The sequence below is a fragment of the Cupressus sempervirens genome, chromosome 11 (assembly GCF_028749045.1).
Source record: "Cupressus sempervirens isolate cs-2001-9-10 chromosome 11, ASM2874904v1, whole genome shotgun sequence".
In the NCBI taxonomy this organism is placed as follows: Eukaryota; Viridiplantae; Streptophyta; class Pinopsida; order Cupressales; family Cupressaceae; genus Cupressus; species Cupressus sempervirens.
This window is the reverse complement of record NC_143128.1, coordinates 157,197,782-157,209,128: the sequence shown is the minus strand read 5'-3', so window position 1 is coordinate 157,209,128 and position 11,347 is coordinate 157,197,782. Positions and strand designations below refer to the sequence as shown.

General features: G+C 33.0%; 1 pseudogene; it reads left to right on the top strand.

The window, feature by feature from the left end:
• Positions 1-451: 451 nt before the first annotated feature.
• LOC149528678 (uncharacterized) lies at positions 452-5,478 on the top strand (annotated as a pseudogene).
• Positions 5,479-11,347: the final 5,869 nt, after the last annotated feature.

Sequence of the window (11,347 nt, the reverse complement as noted above, 5' to 3'; positions counted from 1 at the left end):
TCTTTTTCTTTGTTTCTCTTTCAACTATTTGGATCTTCGTTCACAATAATTTATCCATTTCTCTCCCTCTTTTCCCTATTTCTTATAAATCAATAGATATATTCTTACAAAGATATTCTTTTGTAACTTCTTAGATTGAAAAATTCAATTTTTTTCTCATTTCTTATTATCTTCTCCTAGTTGAAGTCTCCAACATAGACTAGTTTTTTTGTGTGCATTTGTTGCATTTACTTTCAATCAAAATTCTTTTTTTTAGCCTTTAATTGTAGAATAAAGGCATTGTAGAGAAAAATATTAATAAGTCACTAACTTCTCATTATGCCCAACAAGAGAAGCCTAATACCTATAAGAGTACTAAAACTCTAGTTCAATGAGCAATACATAACATGTAAACACCTAAACTACTACAATAAAAAGTGGTAAGGTTTTTGCCATGAAAAAGAAAAGCACAATGCCTCCATCTCTAATCATCTCTAGCCACAATGTTGCTCCAAATATGGGATGCTCTTCTCAAACAAAGAAACTAGAAGTGGAAGATTTCAAGGCTACTAAAACTAATAATCTCTTTCTAGAGGTCACAATTTACAAAATTCTATATCTAATAATAATAGAGATGTATCTGTAAGTGTATGTATTTATCTTTGTCTTTATATAGTCCATTAACATTCAAGGGGATCCTATTCTCATTGACCTTTATCAACCCTTTGGCTTAATCATAACTTTTAGTTTAAGTTATATGTGAAACTTTTCATCATCTATTATGGATCATATTATAAATTCAATTATCAGAATGAGAAAAACTGTTACAAAGTAGAGATAAGAGGACCCTAGAATTTATGTTTTCTGATTATTTGTTTGGTCTGATTATTTAGTATGATTCTTAATATTGATGATCAAAAAATTTACACAATCTAAATCAGAAATATAAAATTAATATTATAAAACTAGATAATTATATGTATGTATGTATGTATGTATGTATGTATGTATGTATGTATGTATGTATGTATGGGATTTTCATTTGTTCTTATTTTTCTATATTGCCCAATGTAATCATATGATTTCTCTACATAGGCAGTAGCCGAATTCGTGGTGACTTTTATCCTAGTATTTGCTTGTTGTGTAGGATTCATGGTGGAAACAAGGGATAAAGTGTTGGGTCAAGTTGAGGTTACTACTATTTTTGGACTGGTTATAGTGGCACTAGTCTACACTGTGGGACATATCTCTGGTTCTCACATAAATCTCACAATTAGTTTTGTCTTCTCATCTATGACAAAACTATCTCTTTAGAAGGTAAACTAATCTAGTGAATAGAAAATAAAAATTGGGTTTGATCTAAAGGACTTCTTATTATGTTTCTTTCATGATGCTAACAATGCTAACATTGATGGTTTTTAATGTCTTTGAAATTATCAGCTTCCCATTTATATTATATCTTAGATTGTGGGTGCCACAAGAGGCCATTGATGTTGGTGTCAATGTTCCTCCTAGACATCCAATGGCATCACTAGTTGTGGAATTCATTATCACATTCATACTCACCATTGTTATATTTTCAATAGTAACAAGCCATACCTTTAATAAAAACTAAGTTTGGGTCTCTCCAAAATAACCTAAAGGAACAAGGGGGTGATATGGTTGTTGATTTCATTCACTTGGGAAGAAAGTGGAAAAAGGTGAAGTTGCAATAGAATGATATTATTAGTAGGGAGTCGATCAATGAGTTTAATTCTATGCTAGAAGAGTATAGAATCCTAGGAAGGGATAAGAATGATGAGTTCATTTGGAAGGTTACCTCGACAGGTGAGTTCTTGGTTAAGTCTGCCTACAAATTAATGTTTGAGAAAACTCTTGAATCTAATGACTGGGGGAATGTTTGGTTTAACCACTTAATCTTGAAGATCAATTTTTTTTTGGTGGACCACCATTCATTGGAAAATTCTCACAACTGACAACTTAATGAAGTGATGGTTTCAATTACCAAAATAGATGCCATATGTGTAAGATGGAGGAAGAAAACATCAACCACTTACTTGTAGGTGTGGGGTAGAATTCTTCAGAAGCTAGAAGTGAATTGGGTGTTTAATGTGAACATGGGGCAATTTGTGATGAATTGGAAGGGTCCCTTCACCCACCCCCTCCTTATTAGTATGTAGAAAATTTTCCCCCCACATATTTATTGGGGTATTTGCAAAGAGAAAAATAATAAGCTCTTCAGGAATGAGGAGAAAGAGGTGAATGTTGTGGTGGAAAGGATCTACAAATTGATTGTTGAGAACATTAGTTGCATCAAGTGGAGGAAACTAGCATTCCCCATATCCACCTTGGAGGTCAAAGTGGCCAAGTGTTGGTCATTTGTTGAAGGGATTATGGAGATTTATAATTCTAATCTTTTGGCTAGAATAGGAACCCGATGGAAACCCCCACCTACTAATTGGGTCAAACTGAATTTTGATGGTGCTGCTAGAATAGAGGGTTCAATGGGTAGAGGGATTATTAGGGATAGCAAGGGAAGGATGTTGTTGGCGTATACTAGTTAGCTAGGGAAAGTTTCAAATAATACCACGGAGGTGATGGCTTTGTATTGGGGCTTAAAGTTGGTCATAAGTGTGAGATGGAGGGATGTGAAAATTGAAGGAGATTCTAAAATAATTATTGAGACTATTAAATGTAATATGAGAGAAGGATGGGCTATCAAATGTGTGATAAATGATATGAAGTACCTAATTTCCTTTCTTAATAAGTTTGATTTGAATCACATATTTCAGGAGGGAAATAGTGTGGCCGATGGTATGGCGATGATTGGCTTAAAGGTTAAGGGACTTAGATGTTGGATGAATTTGATTGTGTTACAAAATATAGTAAGGGAGTTAGTGAACCACAAAGTGAAAAATGATGAGTCCTAGCAAGATATATTGTATTATGCTACTGAGCTAGTGGAGCGGTGATGTCCTTGATGATCAAGTGGCATGGACTAAAGGTTTGGGTACTAGCAATAATAAAAAAAACATGGCCTAAAAATTGGAAGTTTGAAATGGGGGATTTTCTATTTATTTCCCTTTATGTGTCATTTTAGATTGTGTAGAGAAAAGAATTATATTTTAAAAAGTTGATGGGCGTCAGGAATGATGGAAATGATTGGGGGATAGATCGTGGCAGCCAACACATGATATTTCTTGCTAAGTTGGATGTTTTCATTATTACAATTAATTGTGATTATTATTTCTGCTTTTGGATTTTTCTGCCTAAGTGTGAAGTCCATTTTAGAAATTGTGTCTAACCCTAAAGAATAAGAGAGAAGAGAAAACAATTGCAGACATGGGTGGGTATTTGTTGTTCATTAAACTAGCTATGATCGATGAAAATATGAGGAAGCCCTTTGTGTGGTACTTATTGAAGGAGAGTGGTTTTGTCTTATTTATGGAGACTCTCAATGGGCATGATAATGGTATCTTATTTCATGTTTTGGAGGAGGTGATTGCTATGGTGATGGGTTTTGCCATGAAGGGTAGGAAATGGTAGAAGGTTACAAGGGTGACTGATGATGTGAGCCTGCAACATTTTTTTGTGGAAGATGAGGAACTGACTTGACATCGAGGTGATTTCATGTGAGAGAAACTTCTTGACCCATGGAATGAGGTTTGTTTGGTTTTGATGAAATATCTTACTCTGGAAGAAAAGTATGGAGTCTACTACTACTATCACTTTCCCCTCCTTAATCATTTTCATCACTCAAATTTTATTTCGCGTCATTTCTTCTTGCTGCATGATTTAGAGGATACTATCATTGATGTGAAAGAAAAAATGAAAACGGTGGTTAGTTTTACTATTTTACACCAAGGGTTAATCTTCAGGCTATACCAATTCCACCTCACCCTATGCCCCCCTACGATTATGGAAATTGACATTCCTACCCATCTGAACCCTTGACCGCAAATGGTTCCCCTAAGGATCATAGGTCCTAGAGCCCCTACCCCATAGCCTTCACCTAGTGGGTCCTCGATGAATCCCTCCTCCATAGGGGAAAAAGGAAGATAGGAGAAAGGGAAGGAGAAGGAGTTGCAAAAGTCAGAGGAAGAGAGGAGAGGGGGTAGGAGGAGGTTTGGGAGGTTAGAAAAATTTAATGCTAAGAGGACATTGAATGAGGGAGCCTCGCAGGTGGAGGAATCATGCTTGGAGAATTTGGGCTACCCCAAGCGGAGGATGAAAGAAAAAATGGTAAACATTGGGGAGGGAGGTATGGAGGAGATGGAAGAGGAGATTTTGGATTCCTCCAAATCAAATTCAAGAGAAGAAAAGGAGAATAAGGATGTGATGAATGTGCCAGTGATGGCTGATCTAGGATGTGTGGACCTAATAGGGGATCTATTCTTAGATATGATGGATAGGGTGCCCTCCCCCATAATGATCCCCTCCCTTGTAAAGCCTAGTTCTATAAATGTTACTAACCCCTCATTTGTGCAAGATTCTAAAAAGGCTAGTACCGATGGCCATCTGGATGAGCTGCATAAGGCTGGTAATGAGGTGTGGGAGAGACCACAAGAACTAGAGGAGAGAATGTGCCTACTAACCAAGCTCATGATTAAAGTGACACATGTGGCTACCACCACATTGAGCCTACTTAAGGACACTAAAGGGGACCTCTCTAAAGTGGACTCTAAGATGCTATTTGACTTCCTCATAGAAGACTAGGCAAACATCCTCCTCGAGAGGAAGGGAGCTAAGAAAACTTAAGGGTTCCCCTCTTTTGTTCTTTTATGTTATTTATCTATTGGTTACTGGACTTTTTAGGTTGCAAGGCTGGTATCCTTTTGTTAATATTTTACTTTGTTTAAGCTTGTTGATACTTTCTTAATTATTCTTTTGAACTTTGTTTTTGTTATTAGTAGCAATAGGGGTTATTTTAGTTTTAATGGTAATCCGCTTGTAGTTGAAGTCTATCTATAATGGGCCAGCCCCCTAGTTTTGGCTACTTTTAACTTAAAAATAGTAACATACCCTAAAGTAGTAAGTGATTCAATTTACTACAATTCTATAGATCTATATTACATTTGATTGTATATCATTCAATAACATATTCTTACTATGAAAAAAACATAGGAGGAAAAGAAAAATAGTGATGGGTGTATGTTTATGGTACATTACTAGTAATTGCTATACAACAAAATAATTTTTGAAACCAAAACCAATTATATTTTTTATAGTTAAATTGTCTAGTAATATAGTTAAATTTCAGTTATTCATCATTTGATGTACATAATAGAGAAGTTATATATTATTTTAGTTATTTATCATTTTATATACAGAATAGAGAGTTTATATGTAATAGCTCACTAGATGAAGTTTCTTCACCATAGTATCTAATTACTAACTAATGAGTGATGATTTATCTTTCAACCAGGTGAAATGGCATGGATTTTTGTGGGTGGTGTGGCCTCTTGTAATGCTTTATTTGCAGCGTACATGTTGAACTAATAAAAAAGTGTTTCCAATTATGTTTTTGGGTGGATTGTATTTCGTTTTTGAGTTTAGTGGCTTCTAAATGAAAAATGTTTTCAATTATATAGACCACTCTTGGGATGTTCGATGAACCCAACAAGATAATTGGGACCTGCACTAATATCATTCAATTTTTAAGGGCTCTGGGTTTATATTCTTGGACCTATTTTGGGTGCCCTTTCTGGAGCCTGGTTTTATAAGGGTATTTGTATACTAGAGAAAGAATAGATAATTGTTTCTTTAGTTATTTTACAATGCAGTGTGGTATGATAATTTAGATTTTGTATTTTTGTATTTTATTAAATAAATATATTGTATAAAAGGAGATTATGAATCACTCAAACTTAAGTTTTCTATAGTATATGTGGGAAAGGGGTCTTGTATTCAGCATGACTATTCAAAAAATGCTCTTACCTATTAATTCATTTCTTGGAAACTATGTAGATTTCTTTTATCCTATGTTCTTCCCAAATACTTTATTAAAGTGAGATTTTGTCATTAAATTCTTATTTTTGATTGTTCGGTATTGAATTTTTGTGTGGTCTTTTTATTTTTCTATTGTGAAAAATAGGAAATTTTATTTACAAACATTTGGACATTTATTAATATACACATAGTAGGAACCATTTGATAAGCGGTAGCTTTATTAAAATTTACTTGTATTATGTTATCCAATTCTTTAATTCAATCCATGCAGTTGAGCATCATAGACATGTGATAACATTATAACACTTCACGTGCTACCATGGTTTTCCACATTTTGAATGGAAACCATATCAATAGAACCTTGCGCTTATAATATAGAATTGAACTCTCACCTACACTTTCAGAAATAATTTGATTGTTTGCATATATTCCCATTTCTTACACATCACTTCTTCATAGCCTGCTCCACTAGTGTGGTGCAATTCATGTCCATGATTCTAGTGAATTTGATGGAAGAGTTTATATGGATTGATTCCTCATTTGAAATTGATGAAAAGAAGTATATGATAGAGTACATGATAGAACATATATGCTTGGAGTAGTTCTTGAAGACAAACTACTCCAAGAGGTATTGGTCCTTTTGAAAGTTATTTGAGAGGCACAAAATGAATTCAACCTTTCTAGTCATTTCTTTGGCATTTGTTTTCAATTTCATAGACAATGAAGGTTGTGCATGCCTGGATGCAAGATAAGATGCTAAAGAAACATTATATGATTAGAGGAATCAAAGTACATTTATGTGGCAGCCAAAAAGAATACATTCATACATGATTTAGTTGTAGTTAAACATAGCGAAGAAATTGACAAAATGCTCATAGTTATAAGGATAACCGTATGTTAATACTTGTAATAATTTTTTGACATCTCCAATAAATAAAATTATACATTGGCATAAAGCCATTAAAATGGACCTTACAAAAATTATTGAAGAGACATGTAGGGTGCATCATTCTCAAGAGATTTCAAATATACCTACATTCATTGATAGGATGCAATTTCTTGTAGATGTTTGCATCTAACTAAGGTATTTTGTTTAATCTTCCATTTGTGGTTGACCTATTATATTTTACATTTTAATAACTGACACCCCATGACTAGTACTATAGAAGACACAACTTTGTTTCCTCTATTGGTCAGAAAGTTAGAAAATGCTTGCATTTTATCGATGACCACACACAATAAAAAAGATAGATAAATGAATTTCAAAGGCCTGTGTAAATAATTATTATTGTAGAAGCATAGGTTTATTGAAGTTTTCAATCAGTATGGTTCTATTATAAAAATAATCTTTTTAATTTCAAGTAACTTGAATTCAACATTGTGTAAGACAATGTTTTCTCTGAAGATTTCATAATTAAACACCAACTAAATTTTTTCCCTTTCTCCAGTTATCATTGGCATTCATTTTTATTATAACCCAGGTTCAGGTTGTCTGACCAACATTGACTGTGACATCAAAGATTTCCTTGGCTATTATAATCACATCAATTCACATCATACATTTTTCCATTCTCTCAAACATTGAGCACTACAAACAATGTCAAGCATTACGAATCCCCATAAGTTGGTTGTAGTCATAGAAATTTGCATTCCTCCACAATGGTGTGAAACAAAAATCTCTTATCTTGTGAGTCAATGTAGGATTTCTAACAGTGAACATTTGACTCAGTATTGCCTGATGAACTTGTAGTTTCAAATAGGACCACTTTTGTTATGAATTCTATTCCTAGATGCTTTATTAGATGCATTTACACCTTTTGTTTCATGGAACCATCTTCTAAGCATTAATCTTGTACATTCTTATGTCTTAGAGACCATAAAATTCCATCTACTCGTAAAATTCCATGTGCTTAGTTATGTGGTTTCCTCCTTTTTAAAAATAAATTATTTCTTGTGTTTCTTCCTCTCGTGTTCAAATCTTTACACTCACATATTGTATAATTTAGTGAGTTAGTTTCAAAAAAAGTTTTCTAAGAATAATTTAGGATTTTGAATAAAATTGTATCATTACTAAAATCAGCCTATAAACATTATTCTTTTGTAATTTGAACTTGCTAAGAAAAAATAACTACATGTCGTTGGACATGTACAGTGTTTTTCTACATTTGTTTGAGTATCTAGATTCATTATTTATAAATGTGAATAAAATTTTCCCTCTTCTTAATATGCCCAAGTCCAAACTATCAATTAAGGATATTAACACAAGAAACTTCTTGGTCATTGAGATTGCAATCAATATATGTATTTTGGCATCCTCTACAATAATTTTGGTTAGGGGGCTAATATGAAATATACCTAATTTTTGGACAAGGAGAATTCATAAATGATCTAGAATATAGATAAGTTTGACATTTTTACTTATTGAATACTCATCTATTATTTTTTTAGATTAATAGGCTTTGAGTGACACTTTGTTTTCATGCACTCAAATATTTAAAGAAAACACACCAATCCCATCTAAGGCTAAATCTAGAGCTTCCATTTTTTTATTTGATCATTTTAGTTCCTTTGTTGTATACAAAAATGCATCATTGTGAGGACAAATACCTTAAACAAAAAAGGACAAGAGGTTTGTGAGCCAGAATAGAAGCCCAAGCCTAGGGGCATGGTTTGAAGAGGTGACTAGATGGTCAAAAGAAACAACACACTATGATCAAATGTAGACATTCATGCAAAATGTGGGAGCACATGCCAAACACATAAAATTATTTTAACATTGCCACTTGCCCAAAGATTCCTAGTGCATATTTCGAATAAATATTTTAAAAGTCTACTCAAAATTAGGTTTTATCATCACACAATCACCAGAATGGTAGGATTATAGGATTACAATAGTAGTATAGATTGATAGAAAAAAGAATTTCTAGTTACAATGCATTTTTCAGTTTTATTTTTTACTTTGAAATTCATTGTATCACTTCTTTAATGACATCATTATACTCCACGCATTGTATTCCTTAATATTTTGGATTTTCCCAATTGAATTAGTGTTTGGATTATTCCTTAGGATCCCTCTACCAAGAGATATTAATTATTCTAGTATAGTTCAAATCTTGAGCTAAATTTAAAAATATTTAAGATAGAAGAATTTGGGCTTCTTAGTAGAAGATATTATACTTTTCTTTAAAAAAAAATCACTAAACATAAAAAATTGACTAAAATTAGTTCATGCTAGTGAGAACAATTTTTTAAAAGGGAGATGTGTCAAATGAGGAAGATTGTATAACTATTTTACAATTATACAATAATTGTGTCATAGTACAATCAATTGTGTCCTAGTTGTTTAGAAAATAGAAATATTTGGAATTTATAACTTTATATAGAATTTTATAATTCCCACACAAGTATGAAAATAAACATAATATAGTTTATCTCAAAAAATAAATGGTTCTCTCCACAAGGCCCTAAGGATTTGGCTATAGTTATCTTGTTCTCTTAGTCAAAATATTAATAAAATTTGTCATTTGGAAGATGCTCTGGTATGCAGGGTTACATTTCAATCAATGTCAATCTCAAGCTTTTAGGCAACATTGTAATTCTGACCATTTTTAAAAATTATTTTATCTACTATGTCAATCTCAAGCTTTCAAGCAACATCATAATTCTGTAATGTTCCCATCCTTTTAGCATCTTAGTTGAGTTCTTAGCCTTTACATTCTCTGAAGGCTAACTAGAGAAAGAAGGAGAAATCAATTAAATTAATTTCTTATAAAGTCATTAAATAAATTAAAATAAAAAAGGTTAGTTTATATTTAATTAATCTAACTTTCTAGAAGCACAATTAATTATTGTATTGCAAGGAGAAGCTTCTAGAAAGTGCATTTTCTAGAAATACAACTAATTATTGTATTGGAAAGGCGAAAGATTCAAGAGAATACAATTAAATAATAGTTTATTTCCTTCTAGAAGGGTGAAGGAAAATAATAAATAGAGGTGAGGGCTTCATTCTTTATCATCCAATTATTGTGAATTGCATTTGATATAAACTTGGGAGAAGAAACTAAGGTTTCTAATTTTAGTCAGCCATTGGAGAACATCAACTCTTCAATGTTGCAGCCATTTGAGGTGGTGAAATATCCACTGAATTTGGCATTTGGGAGAGCTTCATTCTAAAGATCTATTTGTGGTTAAAATGGAGAATACATTTTATCTACTATAGTACACATGCACGATGTCGTGCTACAATATCTATGTTTCATTTCCATTCTTGGGCATCACTGTTATCAGGTTCCTCTTGCAACTATTAGTAGTTAGCATTGTAATTTTTAAGCATATAATTTTTCTATGATAATTCATAATTAGATTTTGGCATTACTATAGTCATTATTGTAAGCCCATGAGAATGAATTCAATAAAGGAGATACATGTTGCATACCATTTGTTTGATGAAATGTCCATCTAATAGCATATATGATCGGCATAATAGTTGTATGTCAATTGTTTGTCAAAATGATAGTTGGCTATAGGTATGTATTTCATATCTAGTTTCCATGTAGATGCATTGAAAATACCAAAATAACTACACTCGCATATTAGTTCATTGTAAGAGGCATTGTAATATCATTTGCAAGCATTATAAATTTCTTAGCATGAAGAAACAACATACAAGTTTTTGACAATATTCCTTGAGCTAAAATTAGTCAGTTTGGGCAAGGGATATTACATTGGTATTAGACCTAAATCCTGCCATCTTGAGGGTTTGTCAATCACAAGCCACTTGGGGTTGGCTTGCATAGATTTTTCACTATTAGGAAAGCTTTGGTAATAGGGAACAAGATTTTGACAAGCAGCCAAACACAATGGGTGATAGAAAAGAGTGTAGCCCACCAAGAGACAATAGGAATGAGGATCAAGAAATAAGATAATTTTTTAGAGCAATGGTTATAGGACAAGAGTGAATGGCACAGGCTTTGGAGGCACTCACCACCATGGTTGAGCGCATGAACCCATAGGACAAATAGAATTAGGAACAAGGGGATAATAGGAGTGTAGTGGGGTTACCTAAAGCTCATAGAACTGTTTCAACAATAGAAAATAGGCCAACACATCCTACCTTTCTTAAAGAGGAATTAGTACTGGAACCAATGGAAGAAGTTGAGGATGAGACATTTGTAGATATCCTTATCGCTAAAAATGATGAATGATAATTATTAGTTCCTCAAGTTTTGGAGAGGATGACCTTCATAAGAGAGAAAATTACAGGTCACTCAGATAGGATAGGAGGCCTAGGGTTCAAAATAGTGAGCTGAAGAGGGCTATAGGTGCCTACATTTGATGGGAGTGGTAAGATGACAACTCAAGCTTGGATTCATAAGCTTGACACATTCTTGGCACTAAGGCCAATGACAAAGATTGAAGC